The sequence below is a fragment of the Anabrus simplex genome, chromosome 5, assembly GCF_040414725.1.
Source record: "Anabrus simplex isolate iqAnaSimp1 chromosome 5, ASM4041472v1, whole genome shotgun sequence".
NCBI classification, from domain to species: domain Eukaryota; kingdom Metazoa; phylum Arthropoda; class Insecta; order Orthoptera; family Tettigoniidae; genus Anabrus; species Anabrus simplex.
The window spans coordinates 71,029,130-71,046,460 of NC_090269.1; positions in this window are offsets into that span (position 1 = coordinate 71,029,130).

The window sequence follows — 17,331 nt, forward strand, 5'->3', positions numbered from 1 at the left end:
ATAGATAAGAGAGTGCTGATATTTCACGCCCGTTTACTTCTACATCCTTGTAGGAAGACACTGCAGGGCTGCTGTTATATACTTTTCTTTTTATAGGTAGATCTGCTAAAATGAAATGCAATCTTTCAGTTTAATGTTCTCTTTTGTTGGTCGGAATCGAACCCGTGATCATGGGTCGGAAGTCATCACTGATCTTCCGAGGAAGCTATCCAGTTAACGATGGGTTCGACGGCTGGTAATGCCGTAAAAGACAAAACCTGTATTTAATAATAATAATACCCCACTGTCGGCAGCCCTGAAAATGGTTTTCCGTGGTTTCCCATTTTCACACCAGGCAAATGCTGAGGCTGTACCTTAATTAAGGCCACGACCGCTTCCATAACAATCCTAGCCTTTTCCTGTCCCATCGTCGCCGTAAGACCTATCTGTGTCGGTGCGACGTAAAACAACTAGCAAATAATAATAATAATAATAATAATAATAATAATAATAATAATAATAATAATAATAATAATAATAATAATAATAATAATAATAATGGTCCATGGCATTTGTATAGGTTTGGTGGTGACCTAATGAAATTAATGGCGAAGAAGTCATTAACACCCATTCTCCAAGCCAGGGGAGTTAACAGTACGAGAGGGTTGATTCTGATAATTGAACCATGGCCATCGGACCAAAGGCAAGCATTCTATCCATTTTGCCACAAAGCTGGAATTTTGCTAAGGACTTTAATTTGCTAAACCTTAGGCTACCACCTCCACCGATCAGATGTTGAGCATTGGCAGTGACAGAGGCCAGGGAAGTAAACAGCAGGCTACTCCGCTGGCTATTGGCTGCAGCCCAAAACGCTTAACAGGCTTGACGTTCGCGAAATCAACCATCGAAAAGGGGTAACCCAAGTCTACTGGTAGCCCACGTCTTGATCCCAGCATACGCCACTGATTATATGTATATAATTTGCTTTACGTCGCACTGACACAGATAGGTCTTATTGCGACGATGTGATAAGAAAGGCCTAGGAGTGGGAAGGAAGCAGTCGTGGCATTAATTAAGGTAATTAAGGTGCATTTATCTGGTGTGAAAATGGGAAACAACGGAATTCCATCTTCAGGGCTGCCGTCAGCGGGGTTCGAATACACTCTCTCCCGGATGCAAACTCACAGCTGCGTGCCTCTAACCGCACGGCCAACTCACCCGATTGAAAGATTCAGGGTGACAACTTCGAGGAATTCATTTCTACTCATTAAAATCAAATTATCGTCTATGACAGTGCCGTGCCATGCTTTATGTACTACTTTCAGTGTGTGAAACGGGTTTCATTTAGCAACGACGTCACAAATGAGAAGAATAATAGGTTAACATTCTACTGTTCTGGTCATGATATAATTTATTTCGGTGATTAAAAGCTTAGTCTGTCTAAAACAACGAGAAAAGAAGCTACCTATATGATCAAATTACTGGATGAGTCCCCCTCTGTGGTGTAGTGGTTAGTGTGCCAACCTCGGAGATCCGGGTTCAATTCCCGACTCTACCACGAAATTTGAAAAGTGCTACGAGGGCTGGAACTGGGTCCACTCAGCCTCTGCCGGTCAAATGAGCAGAGCGGGGTGGGGTGTTCTATTCCCACCTCAACCATCCTAGAAGTGGTTTTCCGTGGTTTCTCACTTATTCTCCAGACAAATGCCCGGATGGTACCTAACTTAAGCCCACGGCCCTTCATTGCTCTTTTTTGTCTATCCATTCCAATCTTCCGAACCCCCTACCAAGCCCCTGTTCAGTACAGCATTTGAGGCCGCCTGGGCGAGGTTCTGGTCCTCCTCCCTAGTTGTATCCCCGATCCAGAGCCTCACGCTCTAGGCCACTGTCCTTAAGGCGGTAGACGTGGGATCCCTCGATGAGTATGAGGGGAAAAAACAACCCTGGAGAGTAAACGGATTAAGAAAGAGTTACTGGATGTATGTATCAGACTAACTCGTAAGTAAAGAACGCCACGAATACTTAATGGCAGTCTATATATCTAATGACAATAATTTGGTCAAATTCATTCTTTAATATTCTTTTATAAGTATACATTCAAAACATTAATGTGAAAGCGTGGCTGTGATGTTGAAGTAGTGAAAAATCTACATTTGAAGAAAAAATCTTATACAACATTTGTTTCCATCAACCGCAAACTGGGCGATGTACGAATTAATGTAGGTGAATGAAATGACCACTGGCGATAATGATAAGTATAAACTACAAATCATATAAACATATACGTTGTGAAAAATGGTTTCAACGCCGTACTTTAACATTGGACGGTATCAACATTGTAGTTGTAATGAATCTTCGCTTTTTATTAAGAGTCACTCACAAAAACTGATTAATTTGCGCATTATAATGTATGTTCCTCGTATTTTTATTTCATCAGAGAATTTCAATTATTGTCAAATGAAAATTTACCTCCAATTCATACAAAACCTGTGAAAAAAATTGTAGACTACATGCAAGAACTCATATACTGTAATAACATGCGATTATTTTCCTCTTCTTTTTTGTGACTATATATATTCATTCCCCACTCTTCCATCATTTATAGTTTATGAAGCAAAACTAGAAATGTACTTTTGGGTTCTAGAACACTTACTACGCAGGGCCTGTCACCTGGGAAGCGTCCTGTGACGACGTTGAGGACCCAAAGATAGCCTAGCAAAGCGGTGTGATTATCCTCTATTACCTCTGCTTAAAACTAATATCACAACCACTACCACTTCCAACATATTATTATTATTATTATTATTATTATTATTATTATTATTATTATTATTATTATTATTTACCACAAATGATACATATTATATAGGTGGTTTAGTGAAAAAGGCAAGCCCCATGAACATTAGTTGCTTTATAGACCATGCTAGAGAACTAGTACTTTTCATGTCTTTGTGCCGACCAGGCGTGAATTTAAAATGTACGACGCGATGGGCACAGGCCGCTTTGGCAAAGCCTACAGGATGGTAATGAAACTCGATGTTTAATGATTAAGAGTAGCTGATTATTGATATATAGGGCCTAATGTCAGCACTGTAACATTACTGTATGTTATCGAGGGAAGTGATATGTTTCTCTTTAAAAATTTTGACATAATAATTAGTGTCCGAAAAACCGTTAAAAATAACTCTAATGTTAACTCACAGACTTGGATCCTCCAGGATTTATGTAATAATAATAATAATAATAATAATAATAATAATAATAATAATAATAATAATAATAATAATAATAATAATAATAATAATAATAATAATAATAATTGTACCGGGCGGTACACCTCCACGCCGCTAATTTAAAATTTGCGCCAGTTGAAACTCCTCTGCTGGAGGAAGTCTGAACTTTATCTACGGTATTAATTTTCGGCTTTCTCAGAAGATGTCACCACGTGGAAATTTTGGAGTTTTTGAACTGTGTCATTTTTGATGTGTTTTTGTTTTGCTTGAAGTAAGAAGTGTGAACTTTCTCTTCTAGAGGACACTACTGCAGATCAACAATAGTGCACCCTAGTGCGGCGTCAAAGAACTATTTTTTTTGGAGAAATTTTTATTTCAAAAGTTTGTTTCTTGTTAAATTTCTTTCTGTTATTGTTTAAGTTGGTTGTATACCCCTCTCTTTCCCCTGGTTCTGTATTTAGCCAATCCCGAATTTCTTTTATTAATTTCTGACCAATCGGATGTATCTTCCCCCAATTTGAATATGTTGCGGTATCCTACCCAATAAAGTGATTGTGGGCGGGTGTTCTCATTCCCCTAACGCCTCGAACCTTCCGCGAGAGTATATAAACTGCTGATTTTTGGGTCTCTGGGCCACTTCTGTTCCATCTTTCTGTGTGTAAAGTACATAGCAGGGGGCGGGAAGCGCCTCTTTCTCCGGCAGCGGTCAACAACCAGGTAATGGCCGATTAATTACTTCTGTTCTTGCTTGCTCAGCAGTTTAACTCTCGGGGCGGGTCCGAAGTTTTTCCATTATGTAACCTTCCTTAAAATGTAAAGAAACTTGTATCTATTCTATCTTTCAAACTACATATTGGGATAGAGAGTGCTTAACCCTCTCGAGCTCCCATTCATATTGTTTTGAGGTGAACTTATTTTCTCAACCTATTCTTCCTTAACATTATGTAAATTTGTTGCTTTTCTAAAGTCACCTCCGTAGTATGGGATTAGCCCTTGCATCAGTGGCCTAGAGCCAAAGTAGGTTTTTGAAACAAATTCATTAGGAGTGCAGATCGCCTCCTCTCAAATTGTTATCTTAGAGGTCATGTAATCCCCCTTTTTTTATCTAATAGACCTCAGTTGGTTGGGTATTTTACCCCTGTGTCTATGTCCAGAGAGGACAACTTGAAGGTGGAGTTTGGTGTAGCCGTTGAGAGGCTTAAAGTTGAGAGCGAGTGGCTCATTTTCGAAAATTGAGTGTTGTATGCCTCGAGGAGGCTTTTCTGTGTAATTTGGAGCAAGTGCTCCTGAACATGAATGGGGTTTTCTGCCCCTCTGGTAAAACTTATTTTGAAGTAAGGTTGGGCTGATTGCCCAAAAAATTGTGAAGTAAGGGCGCTGAGCCCAAATCCAGTAAATATTGTACCTACATTTTGTTGACTTGCTACTCTGTACCTGTAATGCTTGTTATTTCTTTATTTTGAAAAAAAAAAAAAATATAACCAAATTAAAGTTAAAATTAATTTTACTTCCGTAGCTTGAGACCTGTTCACCACCCCGCACCTTCTTTCACGCATAACTACCACAAAAACACGGTAACAATAATAATAATAATAATAATAATAATAATAATAATAATAATAATAATAATATTTGCTTTACTTCCCACTAACTCCTTTTACGGTTTTCGGAGAAGCCGAGGTGCCGGATTTTGTTCCACAGGAGTTCTATTATTATTCTTCTGCTTCTTTTACCGCGTTTCCGACATCTGTGGGGTTTCAGGTGCACACTGCGTCACACATGTGGGTGTCCCTGTTTTACTGTCGGATGCCCTTCCTGACGCCAACCCTGTATGGTGGGATGTAATCAATATTGCGTGTTTCTGTGGTGGTTGGTAGTGTAGTGCGTTGTCTGAATATGAAGATGAAAGTGTTGGGAAAAACACAAACACCCAGCCCCGAGCCAGAAGAATAATCACACGCGATTAAAATCCCCGACCCGGCCGGGAAACGAACACGGTATCCTCTGAACCGAAGGCCTCAACGCTGACCATTCAGCCAATGAGTCGGACTCTCGCAGGAGTTCTGTAACGTGCCAGCAAGCCTACCGACACGAGACTAACGTATTTGAGGAACTTCAAATACCACCGGACCGAGCCAGGATCTATTCTGCCAAAATGGGGTCAGAAGGCCAACGCCTTAACCGTCTGTGTCACCTCAGCCTGGTAACAGCAATAATAATATTACGTTTTGGTAATTACATAATAGTAATTGCTATAAAGAAACGGATTGCACTTTCGTCACCTAACTCAGGAGGTCTACAACTTTGGTCCAATGACTTTTTATCATATCTCGACCCTTTCTACCTTAGACTGAGCTTCATTTTCCCGGTTTTGGTCAATTTTCTTCATTTCCCATGTATTAAGTTATTGATTCACACACTTATAAGGCAGATAGGTGCACGAAATTCAGCGGGCTCCTTGGAACTATCCTCACACATATGTAAACCATATTTCATTATTCTAGCTTCAATTCATGTATTGGAAAACGAAAGGAATATTCGGAATCTGTACTGCGATGTCGGCCTACTCTTAAGTTCCTTAAGCAATCTGAGGTGCAGCCGACGGAGATACGACAAAACGTCAAGTAACCACAATTGTAGGTAGTTTCATCGTCGATATGCCTGCCAAGTTTCAGGACTGTAGGTGTCTACTAAGTTGGCGAAATAAGTTTTGAACAAGTGAAAAGCGTACGAAATTTGACGTGGATCGAAACATTCACCCCAATCTAAGGCATAAATAGCCGAGATACGACAAAATGTCATAGGACAAAACAGTAGGCCACTAAAGGTGTCGTCTGATTCTATAATCAGTTTCTCGATACAACGTACCGTTTCACCGCAATAACTTTCCAAATGAAGATCTGCACTATTTAGCGTGCGCAATCCATGGCTCTATCTTATCCCTATTATATAAAGCCAGAAGGCTAACTGACTGACTCACTCACTCACTGACATTAATGTTTACCCACTTGCGGATGAGCTAGGAACATGGAATTCAGCAATCTGATAGTTATTAGGTAGTAACCAAAGGAAAAATTCCAAGAACTTCACATTTTTTATGGCGGACTCTAATTTCGGGTGCACTAGAAAACTGAAATTTTACCAAATGATAGCTGTTGCCCGGTAACCGACTAAGAAATTCCAAAAATCACCAATGTTTAACTTTTTACCTCCGAAAAATATCGACATATTGAGGCAATTTTCATGCCGGTGCAGACCTTCGTTTCGAGGTATTTTGTACCTTAACGGCAATTCTTATCAGAAAACGGATGGCAATTTCGATTCCTAGAATGAAGAGATCGTCAACTTTGGTCCTATCACTTTTCGTCGTATCTTAACTCCTTCTAGCTTGGATTGAGCTTCATTTTCAGATTTTTGATCAATTATTTTCCATATATTTTCTTACTGATTTACACACACATATAAGACAGAAGCAGGAAATTCACCAGACTATTTGGCACGACAATTGGCCACATATTAACCATATTTCATGATTCTAGCTGCCATACATGTACGGGAAAAGGAAAAGTATACGCGGAAACTGCACGGCAATTTCAGCCTAATCTATGTTTCTAAAGCAGTCTAAGGTGCAGCCGATATAGAAACGACAAGACGTCAAAGAACCAAAATTGTACGTTGTTTCATGGTCCATGCGCTTGCCAATTTTCAAGTCTGTAGCTGCCTGATAAGTAGGAAAAATAATGTTTCTTCTTGTGAAATGCGTACGAAATTTGACGCGGATCGAAATATTCACGTATATCTAGGGTATAAACAACCGAGATACGACAAAACGTCCAAGAACCAAGATTACAGGTTATTTTGTGGTCGATACGCCTGCCAAGTTTCAACACTGTAACTGTCTGATAAGTTGGCAAAATAACTTCTCAACTTGTGAAAAATGTGTGAAATTTAACCAAGATCGAAATATATAACTCTATCTATGCCGTAAATAGCCGAGAAGCTCTAACCTAGTCTATTTTCAATTTCTTCTACTACCTTCTCCATTATGGCTTTGGCAATTAGGTTTCTTTGTAGAAAACGTTTTCTGACAACCCTACAAAGTAGTTTTTTTTAAATTTCGGTAGTCCTTTGTCTTCTTCAGTTTATAGACAGGTTTCACACAGCAGTAAAACTTCAAATTTAAGGTAATTCCGGTAGAGTGTCCACACTTTTTAGATTTTTGTCATACTGTATATCCGTAGATTTATTTTAAAAATGTTTGCAAATTGATAGAACATAATTTGAAAATACTTATATTAGACTAGAGATGAGCAAACATTGGTAGATGAAAAATAAATGGGAGAAAGGAAAGAACAAAACAATTGTTGCATCAGCGGCGTCTCTCCCTGGAATCCGGTATAGATGCCGACTTTGCTTCGGAGGGATGCAGCAAGTAAAATAATAAAAAGAGAATATTCAAATTTAAGCTAATTTCTTCAACATTAATATAACTGAACATTAGAACACCCTTACATATCAAAACATTAATCATAAATTGGCCAGAAACATTACAACAAGCCAGAACAGTTACATTATCAGGTAGAGACGCCGCACTCTCCTGTTGTAGTAATTCAAGGCCAACATGGCCAAAAATAAGCTTACTATCAATTAGAGCAGGGCCTCTCAGGATGCATGAGCCCGTGCACTGCACGGCACAAGGTGCAGGAGACGACTTCATTAGGTTGACCAGAGTGCAAACCCCCACTCCTCTTTCCCCACATCTCTCTCACCCGTTCGGTCTGTCCCCACCTTCTTCACCTTCCCCACTGATTTTCCCCTCACTGCTAAATGTTTATGTGCGGTGAACGGAGACGCTCAGTTGTATGGGACAATGTTAGCGGTGTTAAGAACTCGTTTTTCAATATGGTTTTAGCAGGTAATTGATCTTCTCTATCTCTTCTTTTCCTTTTTCTTAGCAATTTTACCGGCAATATTTGGAACAAGGGATCGGCTGACAGCAATTCTGAGAGCATTCTTTAAATTAAGATCAGAAATACTCGCTCGCAAACTAGTTTTCGTACAAGTCAAAACAGAAAAAGGAAAGTAAACTTTGATATACGCACGTGGAACCAAACAGAGAAATGAACTTAGCTGATTCTCGATGCAGCTTAGGAAAATCTTCCTTCGACAAATTTTCGTAGAATTCGAGCAAAGCCTTTGCATTGAAAAGTAGATCTTTTTGATGATCACGTAATTATTGTCCCACACATTAAGCATTTGGCTTTACCGTCACGACTGACAAAAAGTTACGATAGTTCCCAGTTCGATTGAAATAGACTTTCGGAAGTGTTTTCTTCCTTAGAAACAGGTTTCGTTTATCTATGTCACTGATAAATAAGCCGTCTACCACCGAACGCTTCGTCGCTCCCAGCACACTACACCATCCGAGTCAAGCTGAGCTGAGCTGAGCCGAGTCGCACCGATGCACAGTGCACGGAGCCCTTGCATCTCAGTTTGCACGCGTGATATTTTGGGAGTTTGAGAGGCACTGAGTTACAGTAATGCGTCTGACTTCTTCTGTACCAAAAACGGCTGATTTAAGCATTCGAATTCAATTTAATATTCAATAAATGAACACAAGGAAAAACTTTGTCAGAAAACATGTACTCTTCGTAAGATATTGGCTATAATTGGCGTAATATACTAGCAACTTTCATCACCCGCAGAAAGTAGTTCTTCCTTAGAAACTGAAAAACCATACACAGTGCTATCTAGATCTAACGACGGGAACCTCTGCCTACAGGGTATGCGGCATCTGTGCCGGATTTACCTCACGTCTACTAGATGCTGCCTTTTGGAAATTTTAACAGCTGTCAAGCGGCTTAACACAAGGCTTGGGTATTACCAATTTGTTAGTGTTAACAATGCTTGATGAGACGATCATTTTGTTAAATTGTGTGTTAAGTCTACTAACAGTACTTTTAACACTTAACACTCGTTTAAGCTTTGACCTGTTCACTCAAAGAGCGCAACATTTCTGTATTATATTCAATAAAGCATTTAGCTCTACCTGCCAGCGTCTTTATTCACGACCTGAAATTAATTTAATCAATTTGCGCGGACTTCTCCTACGTCTCGTCAGTGAAGCCAAGCCTACTAGCTGATGGCTGAACTGTTGAGGATCCAATAAACCTTCGGGGTGAGTATTAATCATACTCGTACATACAAGCATCAATAAGGTGTTTTTAAAACAAAGTTATTCACAAATGGCACATAATTTCATTCAGGAAATTATTTTATTTTGTTGGATGAAATTTGAAAAATGAATTAGCCTATCGCTTTATACGATTCCGACTTCTGTACAAAACGAGCAGGATTTCTCTGTGAATGAAGGTGGTTGAGATTTAAAAGGATTATTATTGTACGTGACTGTTGATATCGTGATCATAGCCATAGGACCCCAAAGATTTACATTGAGTCTGAAACGCGGGGATGAGACTTTTCATTTTTAAAATTTGAGGCCCTGATCAGGTTTCGAACACGGACCCTTGGTGAGAAGGCGGTTGCTATGCCATTCAGCTCTTTTATCCCCTGGTCGAAATATGCTATTAATCCTATCCCCCTGAACACTGATTCTGAATATTGAGACCTTTGATTCATCCACCATTCACTTCGTAATTTCTTTCTGTCTGTCCTAGTTTTAATGAAGTTACGTACTTGGAAGTATTAGTAGTTCTATCTTCATTTGGCATGCGGAATACAAGGGAGGATAACGCTTTCGAGGAAATTTATTCTGCTCTCCGTATTGCAAACGATATACAGCGCGCACTAGCTCAGAAGTTGGCTAAACTGCTCCACTTGGATGTAGTTAAAGGGCGTAACAAAACAAGGAAAATGCGGTGCAGTACAAAACAACCGAGCACTTAGATTAATGAATCGTTGCGCCGTTTTACTTGCGTGCTGCAAGATTAATTATAGATAAAGAGGAACAGCAGGGACATTTACTGCCCTTTAGTGAAACACAGTAGACTGTTGGGACTTGGTCAAGGAGATCTAACTTAATATTCACCTTACACCTTACCATAAGCAAATCCCATTACATTCTAAACATTTTTATACGAGGGTCATTCAATAACTATGTTTCTTTCTCCGTGGGTCGGTGGTATCCGCCTCCAGGTCGCAAGATCAAACCCAACAGAGGTAATCCGATTTTTGAAGGGCGGGAAACGCCCACTCGGCAGTCCATGTCGTACTATTCTCGGCATGAAAAACTCTGGTGACATATTTGGTATTAACAGGATAGACTACAATTAATTAAACACTGCCATAGATCGCCCAAGAGAAGTGCGGTTTACTTTGTCATCTGACATAGTAACACGGAACCTCAGAAACGACACGCAGGAAGCCTAGATGGTGCATAAAGTAGCTGAGGCCTTATCACTAATTATTATTATTATTATTATTATTATTATTATTATTATTATTATTTTATTTATTTTAGTTCCGTTTGGGCCTGCTATGGACCACGTGGTTCTTATCTCTAGCAGCTTTCTTCTTTGACCAGTACTCCTTCATTCTTGCACTGTGAATGTCTTTTCGCTCCTGAGTCCATTTCACACCTCCTCCCGGACGTACTGTTTTTTTCTGTTAGTGACTGGAGAGAATTTGATGTTTTGATCAACGTTCTGTACCTATTCCTTTCATAAATTTCACTGGAAGCAATGTCCAATTCTTGAAGGTCTTTTCTGACGAGTCTTGCCCACTTGGCATTATTCGCCTTCCCTCTAGAGATGGTGTGGAAGATTCTGGAGGTGAGCTTCTGATTGTCCATTCTCACGACATGGCCATAGAAGTTCAATCTCCTCTTCCTCATAGATGTTGTAATGCTCTCCAATTGTCGGTACAGTTCTTTGTTGTTACTGATTCTGTACTTGCCTTCTTCTTCAATAGGGCCCATGATTTTTCTCAAGATCTTCCATTCCTTCAGCTCCAGTTTTCTAAGTTGCCCTTTTCTTACCATGTTTAGGCATACTAAGGCATATAGTACTGACGGTATCACTACAGTAGTGTAAGGTTAAGGGAGAGGGATTTAGATTTGTACATATTCTTACATAGGTGGTATGCGCTTTCCAGTTTGATGCATCTGCTGTTTATGGCCTGACCTTCATTCATGTTTGGGGTTATCCATTCTCCTAGATATTTGAAGAAGTTAGTCCTTTGTACTGTTTTGTCCCCCAGTGGGATTGATTTGGGTGCATCTTTGATGTTGGTGATAAACTGGGTTTTAATGAATATTGAATTTTCACGACCCCATTGTAATCGAAACCGACTTTCAAGCTATTAGGTCGTGTTACGTACATTTAGTACGTGTTGAAGAGATGTTAAGTACAGAACAAAAATGGCCAACCAGACACCAGTGGGATCCGAACCCACAACATCCCGATTTCGCGTCGGTTGCAACCACTGGTGTCTGGTTGGCCATTTTTGCTCTGTACTTAACATCTCTTCAACACGGACTAAACGTACGTAACACGACCTAATAGGTTGAACGTCGGTTTCGAAAACTGTTTTGTTGATGGCGATCTTCAGCCCTACTTTAGCTGCTATGTGGTCGAGAGAGGATAGTTGATGGATAGCTTCCTCAACACTGGATGCCAGGAGTGTAAGGTCGTCTGCGAAGGTTAAACAGTTGACAGTTAACTTGTCTTTCTTGTAGCCTATTCTCAATCCAGTCATCCTTTAGCATTTTCGTCCACTCACGAATGACTTTTTCGAGAAGGCAGGTAAAAAGGATTGGAGATAGACAAGGGGATGGCCTAACACCTGTTTTGATCTCAAAGCTCTGGGACAGTTCCCCTCTGAATTTGATTCTGGCTGTAGTGTTGGTAATAGTTGCTTTCACTAGATTTAAGGTTTTCTTATCTAGTCCCAGTTCAGCAAGTGCCTGGAAGAGTGACTCTCTATCTACTGAATCGTAGGCCTTCTGAAAGTCAACAAATTTTGCTACGTAGGGTGAGGTGATAAGGTTTTTGTAAGTGATGATGGTTTTGAGGTTCAGGATTTGTTCGGCGCATGACCTTGACTTGCGAAACCCAGCCTGGTACTCTCCGATGCAGGAGTCTAGTTGAGCCTCTACTCTTGTGAGTAATACTTTGGAGAGTATCTTATACGTCACTGATACAAGGGAAATCCCTCTGTACTTGTTGAGATCTGATTTGTGGCCTTTTTTGTGTAACGGGTGGATGATGGGTGAGGTCCAGTCGCTAGGTAACGCTTCTGTCACCCAGATATTAGATATAATTTCATGGATACTTTGGATTGACTCCTCATCAGCGTATTTCTAGAGCTCTGCTATGATTCCATCCTCGCCCGCTGCTTTGTTACATTTTAATTCTGAAATGGCTTTTTGGATCACCCCCTTTGTTGGTGGGAGAGAATCCGACTTATTATTATTATTATTATTATTATTATTATTATTATTATTATTATTATTATTATTACTTTTATAATATATGTTTTCAATGATTTTACTTATCTCCTTCAGAGGATGGCCCCGCGGAGTACGAGTAGTGTGCCTGTCTCTTACGCAGTGGCTCCCAGTTCGATTCCCGGCCAAATCAGAGTTTTTATACCTGAACTGAGGGCTGGTTTGAGGTCCACTCAGCCTATGTGATTAAAATTGAGCAACTATATGACGGCCTAGAAAGCTAAGAATAACGGCAAAGTGGATTCGTCGTGCCGACCACACGACATCTCGTAATCTATAAGTCTTTGTGCTCAGCAGCGGTCTCTTGGTAAGCCAAGGCCCTCCGAGGCTGTTGCGCCCTGGTCTTTTTGCACCCCCTTCAGAATCTAATACCAAATGAAGAGATTTTTTTTCATTTACGTTCTTTCTCAGCACGTAATGGTCAACTCAAATTTAGCCTTAGAGAGTTTATTAATTTCACAAGACACTAATGTGATGTTGTAGTATGGCCTCCAGAGAGACCTGGTGTCAGATGCAGGTCCTTCTACTCGACACCCATGAGCGCGACCTGTGCATCTGGCTGTTTGATGATAATGATAACGACGTATAGAAATGGTGAAACCTGGTGTCGGCACATAACCTTCTCCTGTCGAATAACAACAAAGGGTCTGCTCAAGGCTTCAAATTCCATCCGACGAACGAATCACCATCAGTAACGGTTTCACTCCACACGAACTCAGTGGAGAGGTCAGAAACTGAATCCAGGATTTTGGTACGCAATCTAGTGGTTAAAATGTTATATTACCTCCCTTTAAAGGATGATAAAATAAAAGACATCTGGGAAATATGGTTTATATTCCACACAAGCAGCAAGACATCTGTAATGAAATAAAGAAGTGGCATATTGATGGAAGCTATGAGTACTAAATAAAGTCAATAATGTTTAATTTGATCATCATAATATTCTGGGAATTTAATTGTAAATTATACTCTAGTGACTACACAGTTGTTAAGTTCATACATGACAAATGTTAAATTCGAATTATTTATTTGTTTCGAAAGTATGCTAGTTGGGCCTCAGTCAAGCTACGTCAAAATTTTTCGAAATGAAAAATCTAATTCCAACTTCGTGCACGAATTCCTAAAGCCATTTATGATATGTTACGATTTTCTTTTCCTTTCTGTATAAGGTCTCATTTTAGCCAGCGTCCGCTTATTTAGTTTTCGCCAAACAAGGTTTGATTGAGGCCCTTTTAAGCACGAACTGATTCAATTCTCAAATGAATGCATGAACGCGACAGAAGAAAGCAAGCAAGTAAGTTTGAATTTTTACGTGACTCTTAGTGTTATGGTCACAGCTACGGGACCTCTAATTATACGTAAGATATACCCCAAAAAGACGTGAAATTACATTTCAAACTCCCCACGAGCAGTGTCTGGGGTCTTTATCAAAATAACTTCGGTGAGAAGCCAGTAACAATTACACTGTGCTATTATACACCTAGATGTATCCCTTTATTCAGCGCAGACGAGTTGCTAAACCACCCACACAGTTCTAGAGTGCATGGATGTCCTTTCCACGGCCGGTCATTCGTAGTCTCAGTTCAAATGAATGCTACCTCGAGCTATACACAAAACAATTTGGAGATTTTCAACTCTGCAGGAGCTTGAAAATCTCGCCGGCTGATTTCCCTGCATTTCATATTGTTCTTACAGGAATATAATAATAATGGTCACTGTCTATTATGAAAGATAGTTTTTTACTTCTGCAGTTGTTCTACAATGACTGGCTTCTTGTTATTCATTTAAGAGTAGTTATTGATTAAGTAGCAAAAGCATCCGTGCTTCGCTACGGTATTCTATACTATATAAGGTAAATTCCTGTAAAAGCAGTGAATTTGATTATATTAAATTGCATGTCTCTTAGCGCTATCGGAGAACAAAAACAGGCAGGACGCCATACGCAGTTCACGATGTAAGGTAGGCATTGGGGAAGTTTTGAGGATAATGGCAGGCCACATTTCCCACTGCCAATCACAAGCGAGTTCGGGACTTTCTACTATAACGCCAGGCTCATTTGGCAACTGCCATTCACAACAGAGATGGAGAGTTTTGTTATAAAGAAACGCCCCTTTTCCTAATGCCAGTCACAATCGAGTTGGAGAGATTTGGTTATAATCGAGAAACGCAACGCTATCCAACGTATCAATAATCGAGACACGACAATAAGTCATAGGACAAAAGTTGTAGATATCTTCAAATTGAAAGGCGATTGTGCTATCTGTTTGTTGATACGACTTACTGTTTAGCCACCAATTATTCCCAGACGAAGGTCTGCACCCTCATTCAAATTGCATCCATCTTTCCATACTTTCTGGGGCCAAAAGTTATATATTTGAAAAGTTTGGAAGTTTTGCTCAAAGAAAAGTATCCAGATTTCGGAATTAGCACCCGCATACACACAGATTAATTAAGGAAGAAATTAATACAGTTAAGAAAGTTAATAGAAAATGGGATTATTACTGAGGACAGCCGGATAGGACAAATATGTAAATACCAAGTGGATACATTGGAAAATGAAATGTCCCTCAAAAAATTGAGATATGTGTGTTACGGATATAAGAAGGCGGTAACAGAGGAGAAATTTAGGCGCGGTGATTCTGAGGTAAACACATAACAATATGAATTATGGTGTTATTACTTAAGCCTAAAGAGGCAAGGCAGAGGCAAGAAATTAAAGCGGAAAACAGAAGCAGAATAGAAATTCAGTACAAATTGTAACAAATGCCAGACACCCACCTTACGGTGTGAAATAATGGGCCACACTCCGCGGTACTGTTCAAATATTGATTGATTGATTGATTGATTGATTGATTGATTGATTGATTGATTGATTGATTGATTTTTGTTGTTTAAAGGTGTCTAACATCGAGGTCATCGACCCTAATGATACGAAATGAGATGAAAAATTAAAAGTCCAAAATCCTCCACTGACCAGAATTCAAAGCGTGAGGACAGACGGACGGATATGAATTTAAAACGATCAGTAGAACCGACCCACAGTGCCCCCACATGCACAGAAGCTGTCAAAAACAATAGTATCACTGACCAAGGGACTGCTTCTATAGCACAATACTGAATCGATGGTGCTTGTAGTCGGAAGGAGTCCAAAATCCAAGTCAGCGGCCCCTCACAATGGTACTTATCGCTGGAAAAGTAGAACCATGGTATTTGTCATGTAGAGGTACTAATCAAAAGTAGCGTAGACGCGCGGTATTCCACTCATTATGGTACTACTCACAGGTAATGAAATTCGCTCGTGTATTACAGACCTGGGCTTTCGCACGATGCGGCGCCATTTACAGGCAACGCAAACCTATGGTGTTCATCACATAAGTGTACTAACCACAGGGACCCCGTACTATCCCATGGTGTTCCTCATACAGTGGGTACTAATCATAGGCAAGCCAGAACCATGGGTTCCATTGTAACGGATCAAACACCCGATATAGACAATTAAAAACAATTGCACGCTGGACGCCAGGCTTCGAAATTAAATGTAATTTGAAACCGAATTTAGACATAAAAAGTACTAAACATAATTTCATGAGACTATCTTGGTCGTGAGGTATAGGGATACTAACCATTAAATACCATGTGGGAAAACATAGGGAACCTATTAAAAAGTCAATTATTTAACGACGTAAAAAGAAAAAAGTTTTATTCACAAAAAGATGAAATTACGTAAAACCGAGTTTTTACCAAAATTAAAAATTACTGACTGAGATTACAATTCATTACTACACGCGCTGACTTGCGTTAACAGGGATTACTAATGCTCACCGGAGTTGATCTTCTCGTAGTCTGCTTTCGTGGTTGATCGTTGTCGTCCCTCTTCCAACAGCATCATCCTCGTCATCTGCTTCATGGAATGGATTCCACCCTGAATCTATCACTCCCTATTTTGCTGAGTACCAAAACATAGTTCCATCCTTACAATGTGAAATTCCACATAGGAATTAATTGAATAGAGAGAACGGAAAACATCCAGTCCTTCTATATTATACGAACTTGTCTTTCTAAATAATCTGCGTAAGTCTCACAGAGCCAATAAGAAATGTTGAGTATAAGCACATCTTAAGCGATGCACTCAGAAAGCAGAGTGACTCTAAAGGCCCGTGGACTACCTGAGAATGGAGACTCAAGAAAGCTCGATGCAGAATGCAGAATACAGAATGAAGAATGATGAATGATCTCTACCATGCCGTGTAGATCTATATAAATCCTCTTCAGATTCCCACTTCCTCCCTTGGTGTCACATGACATCTCGTTCCAATGAGAGCCGATATACGTCACTACCCTGTCGATATATAGATGAAGTGTCTGTCCTTGACAGAAAAAGCCCTCCTGATAGGAGCACGTGAAATGGGGTAATTTTGCGCCCCAACAACGAAATTAGGTATGTTCCTCTTGCTGTTGCGTACGTTTCCAAGAACCATCCAAAATTAACCTCCCTGGACTATTGCGAGATACAAGTAGCCTGTTAGCGCAGGACCTGAACTGACATTACCACGGAATATTCGAATATATTACAATTAAAAATTATATCTCGTTCTTACGTACAATTACAAAAATGATGATGATGGACGTTAATAATGAATAAAATGATATATG